At 38.4% G+C, this 17,462-nt stretch overlaps 1 protein-coding gene and 1 pseudogene across 3 annotated transcripts in view; one reads left to right on the top strand and one right to left on the bottom strand.

Moving 5' to 3' along the window:
* LOC127486149 (zinc finger protein 300-like) overlaps positions 1 to 17,462 on the top strand; it is a 37,052-nt gene that overhangs the window by 12,995 nt on the left and 6,595 nt on the right. The window lies entirely within an intron of this gene.
* On the bottom strand, positions 269 to 16,654 carry LOC149122892 (helicase POLQ-like pseudogene; annotated as a pseudogene).

The raw sequence follows: 17,462 nt of genomic DNA, 5'->3' as shown, positions 1-17,462 counted from the left end.
TTTTTATTTTAAAGATTTTATTTATTTGAAAGAGTTACAGAAAGAGGTAGAGACAGAGAGAGTGAGGACCCCATCCACTGGTTTATTCTCCAAATGGCCATAACCACCAGGGCTAGGCCAGGTCAAAGCCAGGTGCCAGAAGCCTCTTCTAGGTCTCCCATGTGGGTACAGGGGTGTAAGCACTTGTGCAAACCTCCACTGCTTTCCCAGGCACATCAGCAGGGAATTGGATTGGAAGTGGAGAGCCCAGACTTGAATCACACCCATATGGAATTCTGGCACTGCAAGCTGGAGATTTAACCCACTATACTACAGCACTGGCCCCATCAAGTGGAATCTTAAGTGTTGTGTCACTCACCCCAAATATGTTTATTTTAATATACAGTATTCCTGACTTCACTCAAGACATGAGTGTTCAAAGGAATTTCAACAACTTTTTGATAGAGAAGACAGAGACAGTCACAGAAGCACCAGTTTTCAAAAGTGTGGAAGAGTTAAATAATCAGAAAACAACAGGAGTGGAGGGTCAAGAAGTTGAGAAAGGAGTTTCAAGAATGATGCAGTCAATAGCATCAGGTATCTAATTGAGAAATCTGACAAAAAATGCAATAAAAAAAACTCATTTAGGTGCCCTGGTCATTATATCCTAAGAGTACAGAACCCATAACTGGATTAAGCTGGAGAATTATTTGAGATGAGGAATGAGAGACAGCAAGGATAACTGGTTTGAGAAGTGTGACTGTTGAGGGGAGTCACAGGGAGGGTTTTAGTACTAGCAGGATATTTATGGAAGGCTGAGAGACAATTGCTCTTTTGATTTGTTTTCAAGAAATATGACCTTGAAAGCCTTTGTTTCTATTGATGTGTACTAATACTATGATAGCAATCAGAAATCTTGCTTTCATTCCAGCAAAAAGTACTACCATATACCTTTTTAATTCCTTTGAACTGAACATAAAGGTCTCACTTTGCTGAGCAATGAATAGAAAGGACCAAGGTTATCTGATGATGATTCAGTTGTTTTCTTAGCAACATTAATTTCTTCAGATAGGAGAATCTCTTTCAGCTGTTATTCCTAGAAAATACTGGTATTTGGGCCTTGACATTTCCAGTCATGGCACATTTTAGATGATCTTTAATACTTTTTCTCCTATTCTTATCTGAATTTGTTCTGACTTTAGGAGAGAATTAATCATTTTTCTGGGGTTGCTTCTATGTGATTAAGGGACAATTCTTCATTTCTAGGCTTGAGACAGGTTACATTCCTATCCCTTTCTTTAGTTCACTGACCACCGCAATCATTTGAAGAGTTCTGCAAATTATCAAAGTATAAAACCTGTGAGGAAGGCATATGTGACAAAAAACCAGTTCCATTTTTAACATGGGTATCTTTAGGTCTATTCTGGTTCTTTGTGTGCTCCTCAGTTTTTAATTCAGTAAAGTTGCCCACAGTGGGGATGCTGAGTTTGTTTTCATTACTTTCTTAACAAAGATCACCAGTGGCAAAGTCTGTAATGTGTTTCCTATGTTCAGGAATTTCCATATATTTTTGTTCCAGGTCATCAACATGACCTAAAAAGCTTTCAGTAAAGCTGTCATAATCACCAAACATGTCTTCACTGTCATTATGCTCAATCAGTTGCATAACCCACAGTTTTCCACCTCTGGCGCTGGGCCACCATCTCCTCCTCCCCCTTATTAATCACCTGCCTTGAGCTCCACAGCTGGGTGGCAAAAATGATTGGACCATTTCTATTTCAGACAAACACCTCCCTGTGGATGTGGGAACCACCTTTATCCATGACATGAGTTGAGAGATCTGCCACTTTGTCATCCCTAATGACCCAGCCACCATGCTCAAGGGGACAGTGGAAGGTGGGGTGGAGGTAGTTACAGGGGCACACTGCGCCAGAATCTCCAACCAACATTGCTAAAACACCTCAAGTTAATGCCCAGGTACATCAGACAGGGCACAAGCATAGGTGCCCAGCCTTTCCTCATCCAATCAGGTCTGGATTTCTTTTTTCTTATCAATTTGTAACCAATTCCATGTGATTAGGTAGAATAATTTGTGATTTTAGTCTTATTTATGGGTCAGCATATGTGCTGTCTTTGTGTGTGTTCCACAGGGTGGTCTAAAAATATTAATTAGGTCAACATTTTGTCACTCACATTTATGATTGATTCATCTTTTATCAATTATTTCATATATTACTATAAACTGAGTATCAATTATCAGATAATATTTGATTAAAAAATTTTTTTTTCTTCTGTGAATTCTGTCTCGTGTCCTTTGAGGTTGTTTTTAGGCATACTGACATAATTATGTTATCATGAAATATTATTTATTATGACAAAAAGTCTCTTAATACCTCTGGTCTTCTATTTCTTCTTGATACTTTGCTGCTAAATAAGGCATCCAATTGAGTTTTTTATGATTAGTGTTTTTATTGTGTATCCTTTTAAATTTAATTTATTGATTTGGGAGGGAGAGAAGACATACACACTTCCAGATATACATAGGTAGGTAGGTAGATAGATAGTTAGAGATAGGGAGATAGGGAGGGAGAGAGAAGTCTTGCTTATGGGTTTACTTCCCAGATAACTGCAATGTATGGGAATATGGCTGGGGCTGGGTTTGCCTCAATCCATGAGCTGGGAGTTCAGTCAGCATCTTTCCTGTGTGTGGCAAGAACCTAATTCCTTGAGCCATCCTCACTAGGTTATTCGCATGCAGGAAGTGGGAATCAGGAACTAGAGTGGGCATCAAACCTCCAGTGTGATTCATAGACATCTTAACTGATACTCTAAATTCTATGTTAAATATGTACATCCATAAAACATTTTAAATATTTAATTGTAGTGCTCCTATTGATTGTTTCACTCAGTGTCATAGACTAAGGAGTGTACCTCCACAAATCTGTATTTGGATATGTTAAACTCCATGTGTCTGCATTTGGAAATAGAACCTTCAAATGGATAATTAAGGTTGATTGAGATTCTATAGGTGTGCCTTAATCCCATTCAACTTGGTCTTTGTCGGGGAGAAACCAGTGATGAGAGCATACAAAGAAGAGGCCATATGAGGACATTGTGAGAAGTTGGCTATTCTTAAATTGTAAAGACCTCAGAAAAAACTAAATCTGCAAGCACCTTTTTTTTTAATTTAAAGATCTATTTATTTATTTCAAAGTCAGAGTTCAACATAGAGAGAAGGAGAGGCAGAGATAGGTCTTCCGTCTGCTGGTTCACTACCCAGTTTGCCACAATGGCTGGCGCTGCACTGATCTGAAGCCAGGAACCAGAATCTTCTTCTGGGTCACTCAAGCAGGTACAGGGTCTCAAGGACTTGGACTATCTTCATCTTCTAACTGCTTTCCAAGGCCATAGCAGATGGATGGGAAGTGGAGCAACCAGAACTCTAACTGGTGCCCTTATGGAATGCCCACACTGCAGATGGCAGCTTTACCCACTAAACCACAGTGCCAACCCCAGCATCTCATTCTTAAACCATCATTCTACAGAATCATGAGAAAATAAATTTCTGTTAAGTTGCCTTCTCTATATCATAGTATTATAGCATCTCTGTTAAATGAATACACTACTTTGTTGCATTAATTTATTTTGATACATAATACTGATATGCTTTATTTGTTACTCATAGCTTTAAAAATTACATTGAAAATAATTTATCCCAATATCTTTGGAGAAATACTGTACTGCTTCATATGGAATATAGATTTTTCTATTGAATAATTCAATTTTTTCCAACTTTTATTTAATACATATAAATTATCAAAATGCAACTTTTGGATTATAGTGGCTTTTCCCCCCCATTACCTCACTCCCACCTGCAACCATCTCATCTCCCACTCCTGTAGCCACCCCATTCTTCATCACAATTCACTTTTTTTTCACTTTATACACAGAAGATCAACTTAGTATATCCTAAGTAAAGATTTCAACATACTGCACCCACACAGACACACAAAGTATAGAGTAATGTTTGAGTAGTAGTTTTACCATTACTTGGCATAGTACAACACATTAACAACAGAGGTCCTACATGGGGAGCAGGTGCACGGTGACTCCTGTTGTTGATTTAACAGTTGACACTCTTATTTATGATGTCTGTAATCACCCAAGGCTCTTGTCATGAGCTGCCAAGGCTATGGAAGCCTCTTGAGTTCAGAAACTGATCTTATTTAGACAAGGCCATATTCAAAGTGGAAGTTCTCTCCTCCCTTCAGAGAAAGGTAATTCCTTCTTTGACGTGTTCTTTCTGCTGGGATCTCACTCACAGGGATCTTTCATTTATTTATTTATTTATTTATTTTTGCCACAGTGTCTTGGCTTTCCATGCCTGTGAAACTCTCATGGGCTTTTTAGCTGGATCTGAATCCCTTAATGGCTGATTCTGAGGCCAGAGTTCTGTTTAAGGCATGTGCTATTCTATGAGTCTGCTGTGTATCCTGCTTTCCATTTAGGATTATTCTCCTTTTTAATTCTATCAATTATTATTTGCAGACACTGGTCTTATTTATGTAATCCCTTTGACAATTGATCCTATCTTTTTGATCAATTATGAACTTAAACTGATTGCTTTAACAAGATGGCATTGGTACATGCCACCTTGATGGGATTGAATTGAAATCTCCTGGCACGTTTCTACCTCTACCATTAGGGGTAGTCTGAGCGAACATGTGCCAAACTGTACATCTCCTCCCTCTCTTATTCCCACTCTGATATTTAACAGGGCTTACTTTACAGTTAAATTTAAACACCTAAGAATAATTGTGTGTTAATTACAGAGTTCAACCAATGGTATTAAGTTAAAGAAAAAAATACTAAAAGGAATAAAATAGTTAAGTTGTTCCTCAACAGTCAGGACAAGGGCTGGTCAAGACATTGTTTCTCATAGTGTCCATTTTGCTTCAACAGGTTTCCTTTTAGGTGCTCAGTTAGTTGTCACCGATCAGGGAGAACATATGATATTTGTCCCTCTGGGACTGGCTTATTTCACTCAGCATGTTTTCCAGATTCCTCCATTGTGTTGCAAATGACCGGATTTTATTTTTTTTTACTGCTGTATAGTATTCTATAGAGTACATGCCCCATAATTTCTTTATCCAGTCTACTGTTGATGGGCATTTAGGTTGATTCCATGTTTTAGCTATTATGATTGAGCTGCAATAAACATTGAGGTGCAGACAGCTCTTTTATTTTCCAATTTAATTTCCTTTGGGTAAAATTCAAGGAGTTGGATGGCTGGGTTGTGTGGTAGGGCTATATTCAAGTTTCAGAGGAATCTCCAGACTGTCTTCCATAGTGGCTTTACCAGTTTGCATTCCCACCAACAGTGGAATAGTGTCCCCTTTTCCCTACATCTTGCCATCATCTATTGTTAGTTGATTTCTGAATGTGAGCCATTCTAACTGGCATGAGGTGAAACCTCATTGTGGTTTTGATTTGCATTTCCCTGATGACTAGTGATCCTGAATATTTCTTCATGTGTCTGTTGGCCATTTGGACTTCTGCTTTTGAAAAATGTCTATTTAGGTCCTTGGGCCATCTCTTATGTGGGTTTTTTGTTTTGTTATGGTGGAGTTGTTTGATCTCTTTGTAAATTCTGGTTATTAATCCTTTATCGGTTGTATAGTTTGCAAATATTTTTTTCCCATTCTGTTGGCTGCCTGTTCTCTTGCCTGACTGTTTCTTTTGCAGTACAGAAACTTCTCAATTTGATGTAATCCCAATTGTTAATTTTGGCTTTCCCTGCCCCTCTGAGGTCTTTTCCAAGAAGTCTTCCTATGCCTATATCTTGCAGCATTTCTCCGATGTTCTATAATAATTTGATGGTGTTGGGTTGTAGACAGGAGACCTTGAATAGCTAAAGCAATTTTGTACAACAAAAGCAAAGCCAGAGGCATCATAATACCAGAATTCAAGACATACTACAGGGCAGTTATAATCAAAACAGCATGGTACTGGTACATAAATAGATGTATAGACCAATGGAACAGAATTGAAACACCAGAAATCAATCCAAACATCTACAGCCAACTTATATTTGAATAATTCTATTTATGTCTCCTATACACTGTACTATTTTTATCTCTTTATATATTGAATCAATATGTGAATGTTTGACATTCTGTAATAATCACTTCAAATAATCATGTCTTTAATCAGTCAAGAGAATAAAAATGCTTGAAGATCTTTATACTTACAGATATTATTACCATTTTTAGTGGTCCTAATTCTTTCCTGTAAATCAGGGGTGGTAGATATCTGACCTGTTACCCATATACAGCCCATGAAATCATTTGATCTGGTTCAGCCAAGACAATCCCAGGTGGTAATCTTAATTCAGTAAATCTATAGCTGGCTACTTTTTACATTGATAATTCTGTATGGCCTTAAAATAATGTTATAAATATCCAAATGACGGTTGGCAGAAAAATGGTTCCCAATCTCTGGTTATCCAAATAATCATCTTGAATCATTTTCTTTCAGCCTGGAGAACTTAACATCATATAGCATAGTAGGTTTTTGTTACATGTTAGTTGTTGTTAGTGTTTTGTTCAGAAAATTGTCTTTTGTCCACCTTTATATATTAATTTTTTTGAAAGACAAAATGAGAGATCTTCTGTCTGATCATACACTTCCCACATCCTTGCAATAGTTGCAGAAGGGCCAGGCCAAAACTAGGAGGCTGAAACTCAATTCAGAAATCCCATGTGTCTATCCAGCCAGGAGCCAAGTAATTGCTATCACCTGCTGCCACCATGGGTGTGAATTAGCTTGAAACTAAGCCAGAAGCAGCAGCGGGTACTCTGATATGGGACGTGAGTATCCCAAGAAACAGCTTATCACAATGAGACAAAATATCTGCCCTTGCTTATCTCATACTTTAGAATTTCACTAGATAACCAGGGATGAATATTTTCCTTCAAGACACTCAAAATTTATTTTCATTTTTCCTGAAAAGCATGCCATCATTCATGGGCAATGGCAGCCAGTATGTAATAGGCTGTTGTTTCATTAACTACTTCCTAGGTTTTTTTTTTTTTTTTTTGCATTTGACTTCCTTCAGTTTCTGATTTAAAGATTAATTTGTTTGAAAGAGAGGAGAGACAGAGAGACCTTTCATCCAGTGGTTTACTACCCAGTTGTCTGCAGTGGTCATGCTGGGCCAGGTTGAAGCCAAGAGCCTGTAATTTCATGGGTGGAAGGGGCCCAAATGCTTGGGCTATGCTGCTTTCCCAGAAACATTAACAGAGCACTTGATCAGGAGTAGCTGGGGCACAAACTGGTGCCCAGATGGGAATCTGACATCATAGGTGGCAGCATAACCCACTACACCACAATGCTGACCCCATGAACTTTTTCAATTTCAATTTCTTCAAGCTTTCTAATTTAAAATGCTTTGCTTTCTAAATTGTTTTGTGGGCTTCTAAATAGCTTAATATTCATATTTTCTTTTTCATAAGTTAAAAAACAAACTGTTGGTCTATTTTCTGTCTCAGTCTGTTTTGTGATAAATATGTAATACAATAGGTCATTTAGAAAAAATTGTTTCAAAATTTATTTTCTTGAAAGGCAGAGCAGTAGAAAAAGGAGAGAGAGAGATTCTAATATTCTTTTTTTTTTTTGACAGGCAGAGTGGACAGTGAGAGAGAGACAGAGAGAAAGGTCTTCCTTTGCCATTGGTTCACCCTACAATGGCCGACGTGGCTGGCGTGCTGTGGCCGGCGCACTGCGCTGATCCAATGGCAGGAGCCAGGTGCTTATCCTGGTCTCCCATGGGGTGCAGGACCCAAGCACTTGGGCCATCCTTCACTGCACTCCCAGGCCACAGCAGAGCTGGCCTGGAAGAGGGGCAACCGGGACAGAATCTGGCACCCCGACCGGGACTACAACCTGGTGTGCCAGTGCCGCAAGGTGGAGGATTAGCCTATTGAGCCATGGCGCTGGCTCGAGATTCTAACATTCTTTCACTCACCGAATGGCTACAATAGCTACTATTGGGCAAGGCCACTGCCAGGAGCCAGGAGCTCCGTCTGGACCTCTGACATGGGTGGCAGGAATCTAAGTCCTGGGACAATTATACATTGCATTCCTAGGTGCATTAGCAGGAAGCTGAATTGAAAGTTGAGCAACCAGGAATCCAACCAGCATTGTGGTATGAAATTTCAGCTTCACAAATGGTGACATAAGCTATTGTGCCAACAACCAACCCCAAGAAAACAAATCTTATTTTTTACAGTCTGGAAGCTGGGCAGTCTAAAGTTAAGGGGACTGATCCAGAAAGGGCCTTCTTCCTGGATCATAATGTGGCCAGTGACATCACATGGTGAGAGAAACTAAGAAGTAAAACTCATAGCTTTAGATCTTAGACAGAAACTTGAATGAGGATTAAGTTTCCAAAGCTTGGTTTATGCAGCTATATTAAGGTTCTACCATATTTCATGTTCCATTAGATTATTTTTATTCCACTTCTAGTATGTTGATTTAGCCTACAAGTAGGTTTTATTACTTTTTTTTAATGTTATTGATTTGAAAGGCAGAGTTACACACACACACACACACACACACAGAGAATATCTCCCATTCACTGACTGATTCATTTACCAAATGGTCACAACAGCCAGAGACTGACCAGGCTTAAGACAGGAGCCAGGATCTTCTTCCAGGTCTCTGACATGAGTGCATTCTTTATTTAACTTGCATATAATTTTTAACTATAGGAAGAAATTTGTAGACTGTTTAACCATATTGTCTTCCTGAAACATATGACTTAAATTTCTTTCTAGATATTTTTTTCCCTTGAGTGTGAGTCAAATTTTCCTTTTTTTTTTGATTTTTTTAAACTTTTATTTAATGAATATAAATTTCCAAAGTACGGCTTATGGATTACAATGGCTTCCCCCCCATAACGTCTCTCCCACCTGCATCCCTCCCCTTTCCCACTCTCTCTCCCCTTCCATTCACATGAGGATTCATTTTCGATTCTCTTTATACACAGAAGATCAGTTTAGCATACCTTAAGTAAGGATTTCAACAGTTTACTCCCACACAAACATAAAGTGAAAAATAATAGATGATTTTTTAAATGATGATGAAATCAGATCAGACCTATTGTCATGTTTAATCCCAGTGAGAGTCAAGTTGGGAGTTGATAATTTCTTCTTTTTTTTTTTTTTACAGAAGATCAGTTTAGTATACATTAAATAAAGATTTCAACAGTTTGCACCCCCATAGAAACACAAAGCGAAATATACTGTTTGAGTACTCATTATAGCATTAAGTCTCAATGCACAGCACATTAAGGACAGAGATCCTACATGAGGAGTAAGTGCACAGTGACTCCTGTTGTTGACTTTACCAATTGACACTCCTGTCTATGGCATGAGTAATCTCCCTATGCTCCAGTCATGAGTTTCCAAGGCTATGGAAGCCCTCTGAGTTCTCCGACTCTTATCTTGTTTAGACAAGGTCATAGTCAAAGTGGAGGTTCTCTCCTCCCTTCAGAGAAAGGTACCTCCTTTTTGAAGACCTGTTCTTTCCACTGGGATCTCACTCACAGAGATCTTTCATTTAGGGTTTGGTGTTTTTTTTTTTTTTTTTTTTTTTTTTGCCAGAGTGTCTTGGCTTTCCATGCCTGAAATACTCTCATGGGCTTTTCAGCCAGATCAGAATGCCTTTAGGGCTGATTCTGAGCCCAGAGTGCTGTTTAGGACATCCACCATTCTATGAGTCTGCTGAGTATCTCGCTTCCCATGTTGGATCACTCTCCCCTTTATTTATTCTATCAGTTAGTATTAGCAGGTACTAGACTTGTTTATGTGCTCCCTTTGACTCTTAGTCCTTTCATTATGATCAATTGTGAACTGAAATTGATCACTTGGACTGGTGAGATGGCATTGGTACATGCCACCTTGATGGGGTTGAACTGGAATCTCCTGGTATGTTTCTAACTCTACCATTTGGGGCAAGTCAGCTTGAGCATGTTCCAAATTGTACATCTGTTCCCTCTCTTATACCCACTCTTATGTTTAACAGTGATCACATTTCAGTTAAATTTCAACACTTAAGAATAACTGTGTATTAATTACAGAATTAAACCAGTCATATTAAATAGAACAGCCAAAAACCTACTAAGAGGGATAATGTATTAAGTTGTTCATTAACAGTCAGGGCTATGCTGATCAAGTCACTGTTTCCCATAGTGTCCATTTCCTTCTTGGTGTTCAGTCAGTTGTCACCGATCAGGGAGAACATATGGTATTTGTCCCTTTGGGACTGGCTTATTTCACTTAGCATGATGTGTTCCAGATTCCTCCATTTTGTTGCAAATGTCTGGATTTCGTTGTTTCTTACTGCGGTGTAGTATTCTAAAGAGTACATATCCCATAATTTCTTTATCCAGTCTACCGTTGATGGGCATTTAGGTTGGTTCCAGGTCTTAGCTATTGTGAATTGAGCTGCAATAAACATTAGGCTGCAGACCGCTTTTTTGTTTGCCAATTTAAATTCCTTTGGGTAAATTCCAAGGAGTGGGATGGCTGGGTCGAACGGTAGGGTTATCTTCAGGTTTCTGAGGAATCTCCAGACTGACTTCCATAGTGGCTTGACCAGTTTGCATTCCCACCAACAGTGGGTTAGTGTCCCTTTTTCCCCACATCCTCGCCAGCATCTGTTGTTGGTAGATTTCTGAATGTGAGCCATTCTAATGGGGGTGAGGTGAAACCTCATTGTGGTTTTGATTTGCATTTCCCTGATGGCGAGTGACCTTGAACATTTTTTCATTTGTCTGTTGGCCATTTAGATTTCCTCTTTGGAAAAATGTCTGTTGAGGTCCTTGGCCCATCTCTTAAGTGGATTGTTGGTTTTCCTTTTGTGGAGTTTCTTGATCTCTTTGTAGATTCTGGTTATTAACCCTTTATCTGTTGCATAGTTTGCAAATATTTTTTCCCATTCTGTCGGTTGTCTCTTCACTCTCCTGACTGTTTCTTTTGCAGTACAGAAACTTCTCAATTTGAAGCAATCCCAATAGTTGATTTTGGCTTTGACTGCCTGTGCCTCCCGGGTCTTTTCCAGAAATTCTTTGCCTGTGCCAATATCTTGAAGGGTTTCTCCAATGTTCTCTAGTAACTTGATGGTGTCAGGTCGTAGATTTAGGTCTTTAATCCATGTTGAGTGGATTTTTGTGTAAGGTGTAAGGTAGGGGTCTTGCTTCATGCTTCTGCACGTGGAAATCCAGTTTTCCCAGCACCATTTATTGAATAGACTGTCCTTGCTCCAGGAATTGGTTTTATATCCTTGATCAAATATGAGTTGGCTGAAGATGTTTGGGTTGATTTCTGGTGTTTCAATTCTGTTCCATTGGTCTATCCATCTGTTTCTGAACCAGTACCATGCTGTTTTGATTACAACTGCCCTGTAGTATGTCCTGAAATCTGGTATTTGTGATGCCTCCGGCTTTGTTTTTGTTGTACAAGATTGCTTTAGCTATACGAGGTCTCTTGTGCCTCCATAGAAATTTCAGCACCATTTTTTCCAGATCTGAGAAGAAGGTCTTCGGTATCTTGATTGGTATTGCATTGAATCTATGAATTGCTTTTAGGAGAATGGACATTTTGATGATATTGATTCTTCCAATCCATGAGCATGGAAGATTTTTCCATTTCTTGGTATCCTCTTCTATTGCTTTCTTTAAGGTTTTGTAATTTTCATCGTAGAGATCTTGAACGTCTTTGGTTAAGTTTATTGCAAGGTATTTGATTGTTTTTGTAGCTATTGTGAATGGGATTGATCTTAGAAGTTCTTCCTCAGCCATGGCATTGTCTGTGTATACAAAGGCTGTTGATTTTTGTGCATTGATTTTATACCCTGCTACTTTGCCAAACTCTTCTATGAGTTCCAATAGTCTCTTAGTAGAGTTCTTTGGGTCCCCTAAATAAAGAATCATGTCATCTGCAAAGAGGGATAGTTTGAGTTCTTCCTTCCCAATTTGTATCCCTTTAATTTCTTTTTCTTGCCTAATAGCTCTGGCTAGATCCTCCAGAACTATATTGAATAGCAGTGGTGAGAGTGGGCATCCCTCTCTGGTACCAGATCTCAGTGGAAATGCTTCCAACTTTTCCCCATTCAATAGGATGCTGGCTGTGGGTTTTTCATAGATTGCTTTGATTGTATTGAGGAATGTTCCTTCCAAACCCAGTTTGCTTAGAGTTTTCATCATGAACGGGTGTTGTATTTTATCAAATGCTTTCTCGGCATCTATTGAGATAATCATATGGTTTTTCTTCTGCAGTCTGTTAATGTGGTGTATCGCATTCATTGTCTTGCACACATTAAACCATCCCTGCATACCAGGGATAAATCCCACTTGGTCTGGGTGGATGATCTTTCTGAAGCATTGTTGCATTCTATTCGCGAGAATTTTATTGAGGATTTTTGCATCTATGTTCATCAGGGATATTGGTCTGTAATTCTCTTTCAGTGCTGCATCTTTTTCCGGCTTAGGAATTAAGGTGATGCTGGCTTCATAGAAAGAATTTGGGAGGATTCCCTCTTCTTTGATTGTTCTGAATAGTTTGAGAAGAATTGGAGTTAGTTCTTCTTTAAATGTCTGGTAGAATTCAGCGGTGAATCCATCTGGTCCTGGGCTTTTCTTTGTTGGGAGGGCCTTTATTACTGTTTCAATTTGTGTCTCAGTTATGGGTCTGTTTAGGTTTTTGATGTCTTCCTGGTTCAATTTAGGTAGGTTACATGTGTCCAGGAATCTATCCATTTCTGATAGGTTTCCCTGTTTGCTGGCATACAAGTCCTTGTAGTAATTTCTGATGATTCTTTTTATTTCTGTGGTGTCTGTTATGTTTCCTTTTTCATCTCTGATTTTATTGATTTGGGTCTTTTCTCTTCTTTTTTTAGCTAGTTGGGCCAATGGGGTGTCAATTTTGTTTATTTTTTCAAAAAACTAGCTCCTCGTTTGGCTGATTTTTTGTAATTTTTTTTGGATTCAATCCTTTTGATTTCTTCTCTGATTTTAATTATTTCTCTTCTTCTACTAGATTTGGGTCTGGTTTGCTGTAGGTTTTCTAGATCCTTGAGGTGAATTGAAAGCTCATCTGTTTGGTGCCTTTCCAATTTCTTGATGTAGGCACCTATTGATATAAACTTTCCTCTTAACGCTGCTTTTGCTGCGTCCCATAAGTTTTGGTATGTTGTGCTGTTATCCTCATTCCAGAAAGTTTTTGATTTCTCTTTTGATTTCTTCTATGACCCATTGTTCATTCAGGAGCATGTTGTTCAATCTCCATGTGTTTGCGTATGCTCTAGGGGTTCCTGAGTTGCTAATTTCCAACTTCATTCCTTTATGGTCTGAGAAGCTGCATGGTATGATTCTAATTCTTTTGAATTTGCTGAGACTTGCTTTATGGCCTAGTAACTTCATAGTGTCTTATTTTCAGTTATCTTTTTTTCCAGTTTCTGTATTATGCTTATAGTATATTTTTCTCATACATATGACAAACGACCCTACACATTTTACTCTTTGTTCAAATGGTCATTGACACAGAGTGTTTGAAAATGCAAGGGCAAAGTATTTGTACCCTCATTTACTATTTCTACTATATGTATTTACTCAGATTACTATCTTATTTTGATTATTTGTAGGTTTTTTAAACATCACAGTAATACTTGCTAGATGTATTTATTTGTTGTTTTATTAATTTTTATTATTTATGTGTTATTTACTGATGCATTATAAAGAAGTATATATACATTTGGCTTTTAAATTTTGCTCACTTTTTAAAGCATGCATATTTTGTATGTATAGATTTAGGAGTTTAGTGATGTTTCTCATTATACCCTCCCTTTCATGTCTCTGCACTTCCTTCTCCTTCCCTTTTTTAAAATTTATTATTTAAGGAATTCACACTTCATGAGTATCCTTTAGAAATATAGTGATTCTTCCCACCACACCCACACTCCCAACCACACTCCCTCTCTCCTCCTCCTCTTCCTTTCCCCTGGCCAGTCCCATTCTGCATTAAGGTCCATTTTCAACTACGTTTGTACAATATTTTACCATGATCTATTTTCAGTTTATTTTATACTCAGAAGATTAACCCTACACTAAGAATCCAATAAGTAGTAAGAAGAACAAAAGCTCTGTTTTTCAACAATAGATACAAAGGCTGTAAACAATCATTGAATCTCAAAATGTGAATTTCACTACTTTTTTACTCTATTAGTTACCACAGATCAGGAAAAACATATGGCATTTGCCTTTCTGGGACTGGATTATTTCAGTGGTTATAGTGGCTTCTAGTTTCATCCAGTTTGTTTCAAAAGACAAGGTTTTATTCTTTTTTAAATCTAAGTCAGATTACATACTGTATATGTACCCCAATTTCTTAATACAGTCATTAATTGAGGACATCTGGGTTGATTCCATATCTTGGTTGTTGTGAATTGAGTTTCAGTAAACATGGACTATTCATATGCTAATTTCATTTCATTTGGGTAAATTCTCAGGGCTAGGATTGCTAGGTCATGTGGTAGATCTATTTTCAATTTTGTATCATTGTTTTTTGAATCTCAGTTCTGCTCTCTTGTTTTCTTTTTTATTTTTAAGATTTATTTATGAATTTGAAAGGCAGAGAGAGAGGTCTTCCATCTGCTAGTTCACTCCCCCAGATGCCTACAATGGCTGGAGATGTGCTTTTCTGAATCCAGAAGCCAGGAGCATCTTCTGGGTCCCCAATGTGGGTGCAGTGGACCAAGGATTTGGATCATCTTCCACTGTTTGCCCAGGCCACAGCAGAGAGCTGGATCAGAAAACAAGCAGCCAGGACTCTTACTGGTGCCCATATGGGGTGCTGGCATTGCAGGCGACAGCTTTTACCCACTACAGCCCAGTGCTGGCCCCATTTCATAAGTTTTGCATGTTGTAGTGTCATCTTCATTCATTTCCAGGAATTCTTTGGTTTCCCATTTGATTGCTTCTGTGAATCACTGTTCATCATTCAATATTGTGTTATTCAGTCTCCATATATTTGCATATTTTCTAGAGATTCTTACATTCTAAATCTATAGCTTTATCTCATTGTGGTCAGAAAGGACACATGGTATGATTTCAATAATTTGGGTTTGCTGAGACTTGCTTTATGGCCTAGCATATGGTCTATCCTAGAGAAGGTTCCACATAGTGATGAAAATATGTGTATTCTGCAACTGTGAGATATTCAGTAGATATCTGTTCAGTCCATTTGATCCACAGTGGTTTTTTTTTTAAGATTTATTTATTTGAAAGTCAGGATTACACACAGAGAGAGGAGAGGCAGAGGGAGAGAAGTCTTCCATCTGATGGTTCACTCCCCAATTGGCTGCAATGGTCAGAGCTGTGCCAATCTGAAGCCGGGAGCCAGGAGCTTCTGCTGGGTGCAGGGGCCCAAGGACTTGGGCCATCTTCTACTGCTATCCCAGGCCACAGAAGAGGGCTGGATTGGAAGAGGAGCAGCTGGGACTAGAACTGGCACCCATATGGGATGCTGGCACTTCATGCCGGGGTGTTAAGCTGCTGCACCACAGCACTGGCCCTGGCCCATAGTGTTGATTAGCTCTGATATTTCTTTGTTGGTTTTCTGTCAAGTTGATCAGTCGATTGATGAAACTAGATGTTGAAGTCCTCCATTATTGGACTCCATGTTTCCCTTTATGTCAATTAAAAATTATTTTAAATAGCCTGGTGCTCTGGCATTGGTGTATATATTGGATGTTTATTATATCCATGTCTTCCTGTTAAATTGATCCCTTAATTATTGCATAGTACCCTTCTTTGTGTCTTTAAATGAGAGTTACACACAAAGAGAAGGAAAGGTACAGAGAGAGAGGTTGTCCATCTGCTGGTTCACTCCCCAGTTGGCCTCAACAGCTATAGCTGAGCCATTCTGAAGCCAGGAGCTTCTTCCAGGTCTCCCACACAGGTGCAGGGGTCCAAGGACTTGAACCATCTTCTGCTGCTTTTTCAGGCCCATAGCAGAGAGCTGGATTAGAAATGGAATAGCAAGACTTGAACTGACACCCATATGGGATGCTAGAACTGCAGATGGTGGTTTTACCCACTATGCCACAGCACCAGCCCCTGATGACATATTCTTTCAATTTCTGTTTGTTATGGAGAGTTTTTTTTTTCACCTTCATTCATAAATGAGAGCTTTGCAGGACATAGTATTCAGGGGTGACAATCTCTGCATTCTCTCCTAGCCTGTAGAGTTTCTGATGAGAAATCATCTGTGTCTAATTGGATATGTTTCTGAAGGTAATCATGTTTCTCTTGTGTACATTTTATAATTTTTATTAATGCTTTACTGTTGAAAGTTTGACTGCAAAGTATCATGGTGAAAATCTTTTTAGGTCATGTGTATTAGGAGTTCTGTGTGCTTCCTGTACATGAGTGTCCCTTTCTTTCTCCAGGTTAGGGGACTTTTCCATAATTACTTCACTGAATACACCTTCCAATGTAATCTCTCTTTCCATACTTTCAGAAAATCCAAAGATCTATTTATGTTGGGTCATTTGATAGTATCCCATCAAAAAGTTTTTAACTTACAATTTCATCCTTTTCTCTCATCCATGACATTTCCTAAGATTTACCTTCCCACTCAGATACTTTTTATTCTGCTTTACACGTATGTTGTTAAGAATTCCACTGTATTTTTTATTTGACATTAACTTCTCTAGTTATAATATTTTCTTTGGTTTCTCTTCTAAATCTCTATTTCACAGATATGTTTTTCTTCCAAGTTATATATGGATTTCTTTAATTCATTGGATTTCACATTTCATCCACTGCATAAAAAAATCAGAAGTGAATTCTATTCCTTTTTAAACATATCCCCAATGTTTTCCCTTGGATATCTAGTTTCATGCTTTGGAAATCTAGGAATATATAATATTACTGTTGACTAAAATTCCTGTACAACTTTTTCTGATACAATGATTCCTCTCCCTTTCAAGAATTGTTTTAAAACTTTACAATATTGTTTAGTCTTGATCTTTAAATCCTACCCCATTACTCTGGGTAAAGATAAACTCCATTCACAAAAGTTATGGTCATGACTGCATGTTTGGGCAGCCTTCTTCTCCATTAAACTTTTCATTTTCATTTGTTTGAGGTGATCCTTCCTCGTCAGGTCCCTGTTCAGGTGCCCCTTGCTGTGAACCATGCAGCAAATATGCAGGTTGAAGAGGTGATGGTGTGCAATGAAAGGAAAATAAAAGATTATAGAAAAGTAGGGGCCAGCAGGACTCTCTCCAAGCAAGGAGCAGGAACTTCTCTCTGTCTTGCCCTGTGGCTTTTATTTTTGCCCTTTTTGTTTTAAATTATTTGACAGGTAGAGTTACAGACAGTGAGAGAGAGAGAGACAGAGAGAAAGGTATTCCTTCCA

The sequence above is a fragment of the Oryctolagus cuniculus genome, chromosome 13 (genome assembly GCF_051225735.1).
Source record: "Oryctolagus cuniculus isolate XC-2025 breed Fujian yellow rabbit chromosome 13, ASM5122573v1, whole genome shotgun sequence".
Classification (NCBI taxonomy): Eukaryota; Metazoa; Chordata; class Mammalia; order Lagomorpha; family Leporidae; genus Oryctolagus; species Oryctolagus cuniculus.
Note: the sequence above shows the minus strand (reverse complement) of the source record. Positions and strands in the feature narration are given on the sequence as shown.